Source organism: Equus caballus, chromosome 16 (genome assembly GCF_041296265.1).
Source record: "Equus caballus isolate H_3958 breed thoroughbred chromosome 16, TB-T2T, whole genome shotgun sequence".
Lineage (NCBI taxonomy): Eukaryota > Metazoa > Chordata > Mammalia > Perissodactyla > Equidae > Equus > Equus caballus.
The window spans coordinates 85,597,980-85,612,019 of record NC_091699.1 but is presented as its reverse complement, the minus strand read 5'-3'; the positions used below and the strand labels follow the sequence as shown (position 1 = coordinate 85,612,019).

The 14,040-nt window shown below is 50.1% G+C and overlaps 1 protein-coding gene across 5 annotated transcripts in view; it reads left to right on the top strand.

Annotated features, from left to right (window-relative positions):
- The first annotated feature begins 2,830 nt into the window (after nt 1-2,830).
- NMNAT3 (nicotinamide nucleotide adenylyltransferase 3) overlaps nt 2,831-14,040 on the top strand; it is a 116,373-nt gene continuing 105,163 nt past the window's right edge. For 4 of the 5 annotated variants that reach the window (XR_011427043.1, XR_011427042.1, XM_005600959.4 and 1 more), the window contains exon 1: nt 2,881-3,166. The gene's annotated coding sequence lies outside the window, so the exon portion shown is untranslated. Of the gene's footprint in view, nt 3,167-14,040 lie in introns of all 5 variants that reach the window. The other variant, XM_001917426.4, reaches the window with a different exon arrangement.

Genomic DNA, 14,040 nt, shown 5'->3' with positions numbered 1-14,040 from the left:
CTGAAAGTCTGCATTCTAGAACACTTTTGAACTGAACATTTACCAATTTCGTGGAGGCCTCCTTCAAAGGCCGTATAAGAAAGACTTGGCTTTGGCATTATCTGCTCATTGCTTGTGAGAAAACACCCACTTTCTGAGCTACTTGGAGTGACTGGAAAGTTTGTCCTCTTTGGTCATTTTAAAAGTCCGCCAGTCTCCTTTTTTATATTTTATTTTTACTCAGCCAAAGCTTGCCCTTTCTCAGTGAGAACTCAGAAGTCAAGGTTATGGGCTCATCCAAATGCAGAGGCCGACCCAGCCTGTAGCCCCATCGCCATCTAGCCAAGAGTGAGTTTTCCAGAATGTCCTCAGGACACAACTCTAGGCCTGAGACATGACTCTCGGCCGTCTGCACATTGATTACTACCCAAAGTGCTCCTTCTGAAACTTCGTCAGAGCACTGTTAGGTGAAAGAAGGAAGCGGCAGGTATTATAGCTTGATCTCATTCAGTGAGCACATTTTTATGCCTAGAAATATCTGTAAAATGTAGCTGGTTTAACAACGCATCCTTGGGCTGCCCTTCCTTCTTCGTATTCCTTCTCCACGCTTCTGCTGGCGTTCCCTGTAGCTCCCAAATAAACTACTTGCACTTGAACCCTTGTGTTGGGATCTGCTTCTGAGGGACCCAAACTGAGACATCCTCTAAGCAAAATCCTCCGCCTTTCTGGAGCGGCATTACCTGGCCACACGCCTTGAGCCATAATGGCAGATGGGATTCAGGAGAAGTAAAACTTACCAATAAGACAGAGACCCAAGTATATTATCCCCATTAAACCCATGACCCAGTAGCCCTTTGTGCCCTCAAGCAAAAGACGTTACTCTCATCTAGATTTGTCTCTCCAGAATGGATTTCTCAACTACCACCCCTCCCAATGCAGATTAGGTGGTGTGGCTATCATGTGAAGTTCTTACCTCCCACCACTAGGAGCCACTATTTTGTGCCCAGAAAGCCAGGCTTCCACCTAGACCAAGCCCTAGTCTTCACTACCCCAGGGAAAGAAGCACCCTTGGATGGGGAAGCCATTGCTGGGTCCTGCTCTTGCTCTCTGTGTCCAGGGTCAGGGCCCTGGATCCTTATGACAGCCCTTGATTTTAATCCCACCTGTGGTACCAACATGCTACACACAGATTCTTAGAAGTCCCTAACCTTTCTCATGAGCCTCCCACCCTGCTGGGAGACAAACTGAGTTATCAATAAGAGAACATTCAAAGATAATTATCTTTGAAAATTTTTTTTCATCTCAGCGTGGGAATGGCCTTTGTAAGTATGATACAAAATCTCGAAGCAATAAAAAGAAAAGAGTAGTAAGTTTGACCAAGATCTAAAATTTCTGAGTTGTTAAAAAAGTAAACAAAGTTTAAAAAAACGAAAACAAAGAAAATAATGATTCTTGTCTACATGGATATTGAACCACTTAATCCTCCCCAAAACCCAACGTGGTAGAGGTTGTTACTTCCAATTTCAGAGAAGGAAACCGAGGCTTGAATTGGAAAAGTGACTTTGCCCCAGGTCACCTTGTGGAGCCACATTTCACACCCTAAGTCTGACTTAGTCCCAAGTCCCTGATCCTCAGGAGCTGGATGAGGGAAGGAGAAGGTGAATGAGCAGAAGGCAAGGGAGGCAGAGCAGAGGAAGGAGACGGCTGACCTCCCTGAGCGGAGAAGGGGTGTCAGGGAAGCTGTGAACACTGTTTCTTCAGTCTGAGTAGGGAGGAGTGGACCAAACCCTTCACCTGGCACTTACTGGGTGCCAGCTGTGTGCCCCCTGTGCTGATACAAGAGGGACAAGTACGGGCCCTCCTAAAAGTGGAGACAGTGGGCCCATCCAGCCAACCTCATGGGAGCATTGTAAGGATCTGGTGACCGGGCAGGCGCCCAGGCCAGCTTTACAAAACACTCTCCATACTAAGGTGAGAACTTGTTAGGGATGCTAGGAAAACCTGGGAATTAAGTGTGCAGCAATCACACAACAAAACCTTGACATCATCCTTGACGTCTCTCTTTTTTGCACACTCCAAGTCACTCCATTAGGAAATCCCGTTGGCAGAAACTGACAAATCTTGACCTTCACCCCAACCCCCTGGGAGGGCTGGCAGTTATAGAGGGTTCTGTGTGGGCAGAGAAAGCCAGGCCACACTGGGGGAGCAAATTCAGGAAGTAAATTACCTAAGGAGATCTCAGGGCCCCAGGATTTTGTTGTGATCGCTTTTCTCATTCCAAATAAATGCCCACTTGCAAGCCTTAATCCTGTAGGGCTTTCTAAAACATCCTCTCCTCCCCCCACCTCCCAACAATTGTACAAGCTGCAGGTCCCAGAAAACCTTGCTCCACTCCCAGCTTGAGGTCTCAGAGCTCACCAGGGCAGGACTTGAGGACAGAAGTGTAAATTCGTCAGAAGGGAGGCAGGGGTGCAGTAACAGAGTAAATCTTCATCTAACGTGGCAGAAAGTCAATAAATAGAGAAATCGCTATGTAAGCTTATTTTTTTCGCGACGAGTGGGTGACCACCAGAAGAACTAACGGAGGAACTGATCTAAAGGGCCGTGCGTGGGCAACAAGGGAGAGGGAACTGTTGCCTTCACCATAAGAACATCTAGATAATTCCAGCTTGTAAAAAGTGCTCAGGCATTACTTTGATATATCTTTTAATTCAGTCTTTGAAAAAGAAAGTAAAATTAAATTACAATAAAAATAAGACAGAATACAAAACAGAAAAATAACGCACTCACAACACAGAGGCGCGAGTGGGTGGGAGCAGGGGTGGGGCGAGTGGGCGGGATTGGAGCGAAGGGGCGGGGCTGGGGCCCCAGTCTCCTGAGATGCCGCCCCCACTGAGGGGCGGGGCGCAGAGCTCAGTTTCTCCCTGACTCCGCCCACAGCGGGATAGGGGTGGCGCAGGGTCAAGTTCGCCTTAGACCCGCCCCCCAGCGCGGGGGCGGGGCAGGCTCGTCCTGGTTGTCCCACCGTGAAGGGCGCCGCGCGCAGAGACCTCGCTCTGTCCCCGCCGGGTCCTTGGGGACAGGGCGGCGCGCGGGCGGAGAGCCTGGCCTCGGCGCGCCCGATCCCCGACCCCCTGCAGTTCCCCGAGGCTCGCTGAGTGCCTCTGCGGAGCCCCGCGACGCGCAGGTAAGCGCAGCCAGGGCCGGGCCTGCTCAGCCCACCTTTGCCCTCGTGGCGCCCGCCGAGACCTGGGCGCCCGCTCCGGGCGAGAGGTGGCAGCGGGGTGCGGAGCCCGGGAGCCCATCCGGGGTCAGATGGACCCCAGGACGCCTCCTTTCCACCACCGCGCGCCGCCGGTTCTCACCGCACCGTTGCCCACCTAACCCAGTACCTCGGTGGCTGACCAGAGCCCGGCGGACGTGAGTTCGCATTGCACCTTCAGCACTCGTGCACGCCACCGGGACAAATAAGTATCCAACAGATATTTATGCGCCACCGAGTGCCCGCCACTGGCCAAGTGCGGGGGCTAGAGTGGTGGCAAATGAACGTGGTGCCCGCCCCCCGTGGAGCTCACTGTCTAGTGGGAGAGACCCACAGCGAACAGATAATCCGCACGCACGAGTGTATACGTTAAAACCGTGGTGAGCCTGTGGAGGTAGAAAGTGCAGGGGTTGCTGGGAGAGCGCCTGAGCGGTGGTCCCATCCCCAAAGGATGCTCCAGCTCAGCTGCAGGATGACCAGGGAGTCCAGGGTGGAGAACAACAGAACTAACATGTTTGTTGGGAGAGAATGTGGCTTGTTTGAGGAAGGAAGGTCAGTGGGGCCAGCCTGCAGAGAGCTGGGGCAGAGCAAGTTCCTTAACTTCCTCCTGGGTAAAATGGGGCTGTTGCTACCCATGGAGGTGGAGACGTGAAGTGGTAAATGTCTCCGCAGGTGTTCCAGGTGTGCAGTGAGTGAAGCAGAGGTGAGGGCGTGTGTGAAGGGAGCAGGATGTTGGTGTGGACCGCACACAGGGTGCCTGCCCCGGAGCAGACTGACTTCCCCTCTCCTTGAGTCCTGTTTCCTTGTCTGAGGAGAATCTCCCAAACACCTTGTACTCTAATAAGGTGACTGGTGTAGTCATTCGTTCTTGAAACATTTACCTGCTGCCCACTTCACCCTGGCTCAGAGGATTCAGAGGAAATCAGAACAGGCCTCCTGGAGCTCATGTGGGGTGGGCCAGGTGAAGTAGAGTGACGGTTCCAGCCTGGGGGGTCTCTGTGCTCTGGGAGCCCAGAGGAGGGGGTCTGACCCTCTGGCCCTGCTGGGGAGAACCCCTCTGCTTCCGGCCAGGTGCTCATCTCCCAGAAAACTCACCTGTGACTGCCAGCTCCTTGAGCCCCCAGAACAGGAGGCCCACACTCCTCGACTGAGCATCAGTTACTTCCTCACTTACATTGGTGACATCACCCCCAAAACTGGCCAGAAAACTCCCCAGAGGCAGCAACCCTGCTGGTCCCTCGCTGAGGACCCCTCTGATCTTGAAACCCCAGGGATTTAGGGGAAGGCTTTGGGCTTCCAGAAACATCTGTCAACTGCTTGGTATATTTTATTGGCTTGAATGATCCCAATTCCTTCTTTGGCTTGGTTTACACTGTTGGTGTAGGCTCCGGATTTGCTCCATGAAAACAGGCTTGGGGGCCCAGAGAGTCGGGGAACACAGCTGAGAGAGGAGTCTGGCACCGTTTGTGGGTAGCGATCAAGAAACAGAGGACAGATGTTAACAGAAGGGAGCTGGAGGGAGAGTGGAGCGAGGGCAGTCTTTGTGCAGCCGCTCTGTTTCCCTCGCAGCCCGTGGCAGTGCCAGGCACAGAGTGAAGGGGAGTGCCCGGCGAGGCAGTCACAGACCTGGGTTCAGATTCTTATTTGTTACTTCCCAGCTCTGTGACTGGCCCTGGGCAGGTCACTTATTGTCTGACTGTGCAAGCTTAACACAGTGCTTGGCATAGAGTTGGCCCTGAAGAAATATTAGCTCCCTCCCTATTCCCCTAAATGAACTAAAATAGGAATAATACGAGCCCCTGCCTCCCAGGGCTGTCATGGGGATTCAATGAGTTAATGTACCTGAAATGCAGAGAGCAGTGCCTGACACGTATGAAGTTACTACTGCTGCTGCTGCTATTGTCCTTATTCCTTATTCTGGGCAAAAACTGGTGAAACGAGGAAGGCAGAGGCTGGGAGGCAGGGCTGAGGGAGGGCTCTGCGGGCCTGTGCAGGGTGATTAGCGGGGGAGTTGGGTTATCTGCTGCAGTGGTTTTACTGGAAAGCATCAGCCCGGGCAGGAGAAGGGGGTGTTCTGTGTGATAAAGGGCATCCTGCACAGCCAGCCTGTCCGCAGCCTGAAGACTCAGGCCAAAGAAAACACAGCAAAAGCATGGGGGAAACTAGGGTTGACGAAGACCTAAAATTGCCTTGTTTGGTTGTCTCTAACCCACACCTGGGTGTGGATCCCCTGTAAGGGGCCGCCCCTGCCCGGGTCTCTCCGCCACCCTCATGTGGGTATGAGACTGGTCTAGGAGCTGTGGAATCCAATTAGGAATCCTACCCAGCAGAGGACTGGGCCCAGAATGAATGAATGGATGAGCATAAACCCGCAAGGCAAACTTCCCTGTGTTTGTGTCGGTTCAGAGAAAGGAGCATGAAGAGAGGGAAAGATAACTAATGTCTTTAAACACTTGCCAAGGGCCAAGCATTTCTCGGTGTGTTGCAGCTTGGTGGTGAATCCTGCAGCTTTGGAGTCAGATGAAATTGCCTCTGTGACCTCACGTGCATCACAGAAGCTCTCTAAAGCTCAGCTTTTGCACCTGTAAAATGGGAGTCATTGTACCTACAGGTGCAATACCCACAGGGCTGTTTGAGCATTAGGAATGCTCACATATAAGTAAATGAAGTGCCGTCCTCACTGCGCAGCACATGGTGTGTTAAGTGCTCAGTCAATAATAGCTGCTGTTACTATTATTATCTTTGTAACCCTCCCAGTGATCTCCACTGTGGTGAGGAAACAGAAGGCCCCAGACGCAGACGGCTGGTGTTGATTGTGAACTCAGTCCCATCTGGAAGCAAGGGCTCTCTGCAGACACTAAGCGGATAGCTTGTGTGAAACGAAGTCAACTTTATGTGCATCTCATTCATTACTTAAAGCGCTTGACTATGTGAAATCTTAAAAGAAAATAAATTGCACAATTATAATTTATGTGCCTTTCAAGTTCAGGTATTTATCATCTAGATAAATCTTCCACTTTGGGCTGTCGAAGCTCTTAAATAAAGTAGTTTGCCCTGACCAGTGTCTGTCTTGGCTCGTTTATCATGGTTCCCTGGTAAAGACAGACAGATCCCATTTTGCAGGGCAGGCCTCAGGACGCAGTTCCTGCCCCGCTGTTTTAGCCGTGCAGTTCTGCATGGTGGTGGTGAACAAACCACAGTGGGCTCCTGATTCCCTTATCGTTGTCTCTCTCACATACACATAGACCCAGAGAGCCAATCTAGGAACTAGGAATAGAAAGGCGTTCTGTTGCTGGTGTGAATCTGGAGAGATCTAAGGTTCTCAGTGATGGGTTTTTGGGAAAAAGTGCCTTGGATGAGGTGGCAGCGTCTTCTGGAAGTCAGAGCGGTCGGCTCTTTCCACCCAGGAGTGCCATCGCTGGGCCCGGCATCCTGCCCAGTGAAGGTCTGATCTGCATCTCCCTGCTGCCCTGCTGTCCCTGCCTTTGGCCAGAGCAGCCCCTAAAGCTGGGATCCCTGGAGCAGCTGCAGGGCACAGCCTATTGCACGAAAGCCTTTCTGAATTGACCCTGCTTCCCCATAGTCCCTGTGGGCACCTCTGCCGGGCACGCCTTTCTCCAGCTTCCCTGGAATTGCCTCCTCTGCTGGGCTGTGAGCACTTCCACAGCTGTTGGATCAGGTGTTCCTGGTACCCAGCACCGTGCTGGCTGATCATCCTCCCTTCCTCCCTCCCTTCTGTGAATTCTTCAGGCAGTGTCCCAGGGATCAGCATCCTGAGCCAAAATGGCACAGTCTCGACCCTCATGCGGCCACAGACATCATGAGACCAGTTATTAATAAGGACAGAATTGAGCACATAAACACACACGCAGTGTCGTATTATAAACTGGATTAACTGCCATGAAGAAGAAGCCTAGCGCATCACAAGAATGTGTAAAGGTGGGACAGATAGAGAAATATAGCCAGTATCAATATAGATAGAGTGGGCCCATAAATGTGGGTTGGAGGCTAATGCTCATTTATTTATATACCTTTGAAGACCGTTGGATGGTATTTTTCTATAAATTCTGGTAGACAATGTTTTATACTGGCAAGATAATCTTATAAGAATGTGTACTTTTAAAAGTAATTGTGATTTGGCTTCAAAATGGGAGGATAATGCAAATGCTCCAGTTTATTTAACCCAGTGGAGCTGACAGCCCCTCCTTGGATGTTGTCTCATTGGGTGCACTGGTTCTAAGCATCATCCATCTCGCCCTGGGTGTCGGCAGCTCACCTGAGGGTAGGTCTGGCCTGGTGGGCATTGGGGCCCTCTCCCTTCTAAGTGACCCTGTCTGAGAGCCTAGTTGTTTTCTCCTCCTTTGGTACCCCGGGCCACCAGGCTGAGGTTCCAGGGTAGATTTTTATCACATTGTAGCTGGTGACCTGCCATTCAAGAGGAAAGAAGGGCCGAGCTGACTGCTCTTGTCCGGAGGGCGGGACCACCTGTGTGCATGCAGCTGAGGCAGGGTGAGCTGGCGGCATCCTTCCCCTGCAGAGCCGTGCGCTCCCGCCTGAGGAACACCGCGCCTGCCTTCGAGCCCATTTAGTTCCACTGAGAACAAGGAGAAAACAGCACTAAAAGGCCTGTTTTTAATAAGACATGATCTAAACAGCCCCAGGAAACATTCTCTCTCCATGACTGAATATTATTAGAGACTTATTTTATTTGTTTGGCCAGAGCTGAAGACAAAGTACATCTTCGATCCCACCAGTCTCAGATGTAGACATTATTACAAGAGATGAGCTGCCACCTTCCCCGAAGCAAAGAGGGAAACTACCGTCTCCTTGCAGAAATCAAGAAGGCCTCCGCGCCACTCTTCAGGGAGTGGGTTTGACTGCTGTATTCTCAGGGTGCGGCTCTAATAGGATTGTAACTGTGTGACTGAGCCAGGAGAAAAGAAGTGGCTCTGGAAATCTCTCTTCCCTAAGGCTGACACGGTGACAGTATTTATGCCTCTTGGAAGTGCATGTTAAGTGCTGGGTATTTATGAAAAGGTTCTGAGGTGTAAATGTGTCCATCAGTCAACCTGGAACTTTTTAGAGCTCCTAAGATGGTTTTAAATTAGAGCCACTCTTCCTTCCTGCCTTCTCTCTTCCATCAACACCCCCCACCCTTTGCTTGCTTCCTCTTATAAAAAATGAACTGTCAAGGCAGGACACAGGCTTGGTAGGAGTGTTGGAACCGACTTGCAGAAGCAGAGTTAACATGTTAAAGGCAGATGCGTGAGGGTTTAGTGCCTTGATTCTGTCCTTCCCACCTAATCACAGTGTTTGGAAGAGAGGGGAGGGTGGGACAGGCTGACCGACACGTTCAGCCTAATTGCTTCCTAACCACAGCCGTCACAGCTCTGCTGTCAGCCAGCTTGCTCGTTGAAAAGGCTTTGCAATTGGCTGGGAAGAGAGTGATGAAAACAAGTAATGCAAACTCGTCTGAATTGGGGCTCAGTAGGTGGCATATAGCCAGCTGCTCTAGCGGTTAAGATTGGGCACTCTCACCGCTGTGGCCCACATTCATTCCCTGGTCAGGGAACCACACTGCCCATCTGTCGGTTGTCATACTGTGGTGGCTGCATGTTGCTGTGTTGCAGAAAGCTATGCCATTCACCCACGGTAGACAGGTTTTAGCAGAGCTTCCAGACTCAACAGACTAGGAAGAAGGACCTGGCCACCCACTTCTGAAAAAATTGGCCATGAAGACCCTGTACATAGCAGCCAAGCATTGTTGGATAGAGCGTCAGAAGGTGAGAGGGTGGCGCAGAAAGACCGGGCAGGGTTCCCTGTGCTTTGTACAGGGTCACTAGGAGTCAGAAACGACTCCACGGGGCATAACAACGACGACAACAACAACAAAGTGTTATATGGGAGAGAAGGAATGTGAGTGTCAGTAAGAGAATCACACCAGGCCAGGTAAAGAACAGGCTTTAGAAGGCTAGACGTTTCTCTGTGGGCAGGTGATCATCAGGACAGAATGCCTGTTCCACGAATTCCTGGGTAGGAGTCTAACTTGGGTTATTATTGGCTTTCAAATGTTCATTTTAAAGATCAGAAATAAATGTTTTTTGCACGAACCCTATACTTAGTATCAGAGATTGCTTTGCTTTCTAATTCTCCCATCTGGCCTTCTTTGTAACTTCTTTGATGCCGTTGGTCAATCTTGTCTTAATGTTTTTTGTGGAAAAAGGATGCCAGTGTCTGTTACCCACTTTGCATTTTTTGAGCCACAAAGGACTGCAGATGATGGAAGTAGGAGGGCTGCCTGTCTCAGGTGTCACTGAAATGCTGCTCCTCTTTGGCTTCTTCTGGGATTCTGTCTTAAAATAATTTGAAAAGTGGAAAATGCCACTGTGTAAAGATGCATCATTATTTATAATGGCGAAAACTTAGATGTGACCTGAATAAACAGTATGGGAGGATAGTCAAAGTACAGAACAGCAGGTTGATGGAATATTAAGCAATATTTAAAAATATGCAGATTAGTGACGGGGGAAGCCTTTACATGCTCAGTGAACAGAACGCCATCATGTTAAAGACGTGATCAGGAAAACAGTCTGCAAGGGAAGCCTCAAAGGGATGGAATTCTGTCTGAACAGTGGAAGTGTGGATAACCTTTCTTCATATTTCGAAGTTTCTATGTTGTTTTATTACTCCCATAACTTTTTTTTAAATCCTGAAATGAGCCAAGTTAAATAATGATCTTTAATGCTGTTTGCGGTTTTAAGGGCACTACGTCTGTGGTCTTATCCTTATTGAATCTCTCAATCAACAATTTCTAAAGCCAGGCTTGGCTCCCTGCCTCCATGTCTCTGGTCGAGGGACTTGCTCTGGGTCCAATGGCTGAATGGCCCAAAGATGTGCTCACTCTGGCCCTGCAGACTCAGATTTCCCGGGTTTTTAAGCTGAAGATGGCTACTGCCCCTCCCCGCCGTGTAGCCTCATATCCCTCTGCCAGCCTGTCTCGTCCTGGCTCCCCTCCGGGTCCCCAGTGGTGGGGTGGGGAGGGGGGATTTAGGTTTGCAACTTTTGGTGGCGTCCTTGGTGAAGTTTCAGCAACCTCTGCCCCCAGCACACACACACACACACACACACACACACTCTCACACACCCTAGGTCAGCAGTTTCCTGAGGCAGCCCTGCATCACTCTGGCCTCTCCTGCTCAGGGCTTGGTACTCTAGTACCTCAAGGACTGGATTTTATATTCTTAACGTCGGCTCTCCTTGTGTTGGCCCTATGCCCTTGTATCTTCTGCTGCCTAGTGCTGGCAAGGGCCTAGTATGTGGCCAGTGGTTTGTCCTAAAGCAGCAGTTCTTGAACTCATTCAGTTGGCCTTACATTGGGAAATGGTGACACGTGTCTACTTGAGACAAGCATTCGAGACTGTGTGGTTCCTTTGGGAGGAGATCCCAGGAAGCGCTAGCAAGAAGTAGAGACATGAGCCAGAGAAGCACACCATCAAGCAGGTCCCTAGTGTGGACCGCTGCAGTTAAACCTGCTGGGGATCCCCGGCAGCCAGTGTAGAAGACCCAGCCCAGAATTAGCCTCTCGTGGGGCTTGGGGGCTGGGTGCGTACACACCATTGCTGTCCATCGTTGGTTGAGCATTGCTCCTCAGAGGGAATTCATTCTTGGGTGCTTCTGGCCGCTTCCAGTCACCAGGCGAAGGACCGAGGCAAAGGGATGCAGATGCGGACGCGCAGAAGTCAAGCCGGCTTCTCTGGAACAGTGAGGCCTGAGAGCTCAGGGCAGAGCCCTGACCGCGTCTGCTGTGGCATTCTTCCCCGAACACCGTGAACGTTATCAGTGCGTGAAACTGAAAATAACTGAGCCCTTAATTCTGTGCTGAATCAGAGACCCTTTTATACTAAATTGAGGACTGCATTAAGTAGTAGCCAACCCCAAAAGTTTAAGAAAAGTCATGGGAAGGACACTTTAAATCAGGAAAATATTACCATATTTTTTTCCCTGTGAACTGGGATAGACCACCAATATTTGATTTCCAGGGCAGAATGCTAGTGTCCTGCAGCCGGGCAGCATGAGACCCAGCACTTTAAAAGAGGGCCAGAGTGTGTAATCAGATTTATCTTTATAGTGGCAGTGTTCCCCCTCTGTTGTAGCTTTATTTTTCCTGTTATTTCTCAACGACATGAAGATGAGCTTAAAAGAAAAATTCACTGGGAGAAAACATTTACCCTCGTTTGTATCAACCCACGATTATATGCCACGTTTTAAGATTAATGCTGGATTCACCACACTGACATTGATAGCAGGGGATGGGAGAGAATTTCTGTAGTAATGGCTTAGGCACTGTGATAAATGTTTTGTAGTCATTGCCTTTATACAGAAACACTCCGTCTCCAATTAAAGATTTAGGGAGCTCTTCATCAAAGTATCTATTAACGATTGAGGCGAACAGTATGGTTGTGCTGACATTTCAACTTCATTCACTCTGTAGTTTTGTGGGTCCCAATCCATTTTGTATGCTTGTTTTCTTCTGTGCAGGGAGGAGGAGTAACAGTAGAAGTTTGGGGCCATGTGGCATTCTGGAAACAATAAAACACGGAGATGTTTTATTATTATTAAGTCTGTTGGAATATTTGTCACTCCAAATGAAGGCCTGACTCCAAGGGATGATTTGAAATTGCTCGTGTAACAAGCGCCGTAGGATTTAGTGGCTAAAGTTTATATGCTCTGAGTTATGGGCGTTTTAGGATTTGCATGGAAAGGATTTGAGGTCCCACTGTTTTTGAGAAATGAGGCCATTTCCCTTTAAGCGACGGTTCGGCGTGTGTTCTGAGATGGCGGATCCTTGGTATCCATGCCCTGTTCCCGTGTCCTGTGCACATGGCAGACGTCCCTCCCTGATTCCCGAGCCTGCATCCTCCTCTCCAGAGTGCTCCCTGCAGCCATGACCAGTCAGCAGGATTGGTCACTAGATGAGGCCTCTGGACTCCCCAGGTTGTTGCATACCTTTCCACTTGGCCTTGCCGGTGCTGTGAATGGTCCACCAAGGAATCTTTCAATCTTTCTCAAAAAAAAGATGAATTCTGGGGCTGGCCCTGTGGCCGAGTGGTTAAGTTCGCACGCTCCGCTGCAGGCGGCCCAGTGTTTCGTTGGTTCGAATCCTGGGCGCGGACATGGCACTGCTCATCAAACCACGCTGAGGCAGCGTCCCACATGCCACAACTAGAGGAACCCACAACGAGAAATATACAACTATGTACTGGGGGGCTTTGGGGAGAAAAAGGAAAAAATAAAATCTTTAAAAAAAAAAAAAAAGATGAATTCAAGAGGCAGTTGGTTAGATCACCTCGTGCCTCTTTAGTCACCTAAAGTAGTTATTCGGTTTGGCAATGTTCATCTCCCTTCCTTTTTTCCTTCTATCAAGTGCATTTTGATTTTTTCTTTTCTTCCTTTTTTCCCCTAATGTTGCTCAGAAGATAAAGCAGGGAGCCCCAAATTACTTGCTATTTGGTCTCATAAAGTTTGGTTGAAGTAATTTGTATTAGTGGGAATGCATTGAGATGTTAAGGTTTTTTCCCTGCCACTTTGGGAAGACTGCTCTGCTGTGGTCACCAGTGACCCTCACCTCGCCAGATCTCCCGGGCTTTCCCTCTCCCCGTCTCCTGTGCAACATCTGAGGCCTCTGACCACACCCACCTCTGACCCCTTCTTTCTTGGATTTTCCTCCCTCCGCCTGAGTGTTTCCTCTTTGGTTCTCTACCTGCTGCCTTTCCCCTGCTGGCGTTCTCAGTGGGGCATCCCAGGGCACTTCCCTTAGCCCCCTCTTGTCTGCACACTGCCCGTGGCTGATTTCGTCCACACCCCTGGTTATTAACTACCACCTTTACGTAGACGCCTCCCGCATCATTGCCTCCATCACATCCCCTCTCTGGAGCCCAGACCTTTGTAGCCAGCAGCCTGCTGAGTGGTGCCTCTTGTGGTTCTCCTAGGCATCCAGAGTCTGATGTTCATTTGTTCTAGACTTTTCCTACTTTCACAGGGCAACCAAATGCTCGCCCCTCTCGGGTGGTTTCTGCTGCCTCCCTGGGTTATGGGCAAACTGTTTCAAGCATCTCAGAAAGCTTCCATGTTGGAAAATCAAGCCTAAGACAAAGGCACAAACAAGAACGTCTCAGAATGTAGGGCTTAAAAGAAAACAGTCAATTAGTTGTTCTCTGTCACAGTCCCAGGGGTTGATGGGCTCAATGAGGCAGATCCTGCTCTGGGGCTCTCATTCAGTGGCAGTCAGATAGCGACTGGGGCTCGAGCCACCTCTGAGGCCCCCTCACTCAGGGTCTGGAGGCTGGGGCCTGCACCAGGCTGGTGGCTGGAACGCCTTGCGTGCGGCCTGGCTTCCTCACAGCCTGGCAGCTGGGGTCTAAGAGCAGGTCTCCCAGGAGGGCTGGGGGCAGCTGCACCGCCTCTCGTGACCCTCCCCCCACCCCGGAAGTCTCACAGCATAGCTTTTCCCATATTCCCTGGCCCGCCCAGCTCCAGGGGGACGGAACATACACCTCCCTCTCCGTGGAGGCATGTCAGGGTCACCTCATGGCTATGTTGGAAAATACATTAAGCTACAGCCCCAAACGTGTCTAACTGTGCCTTTGAGAACTACCTTAAATGCCACAGAAGCTTCACATTTTGTTTTAAATTTTTTTTTCTGAATAGGTAACATATTTGCATGATTGGAAAGTTAAGAAAAAATATAAATGTAGATGATGAAAATGTTCTTTCTCATCCCATATCCCATACCCCTACCT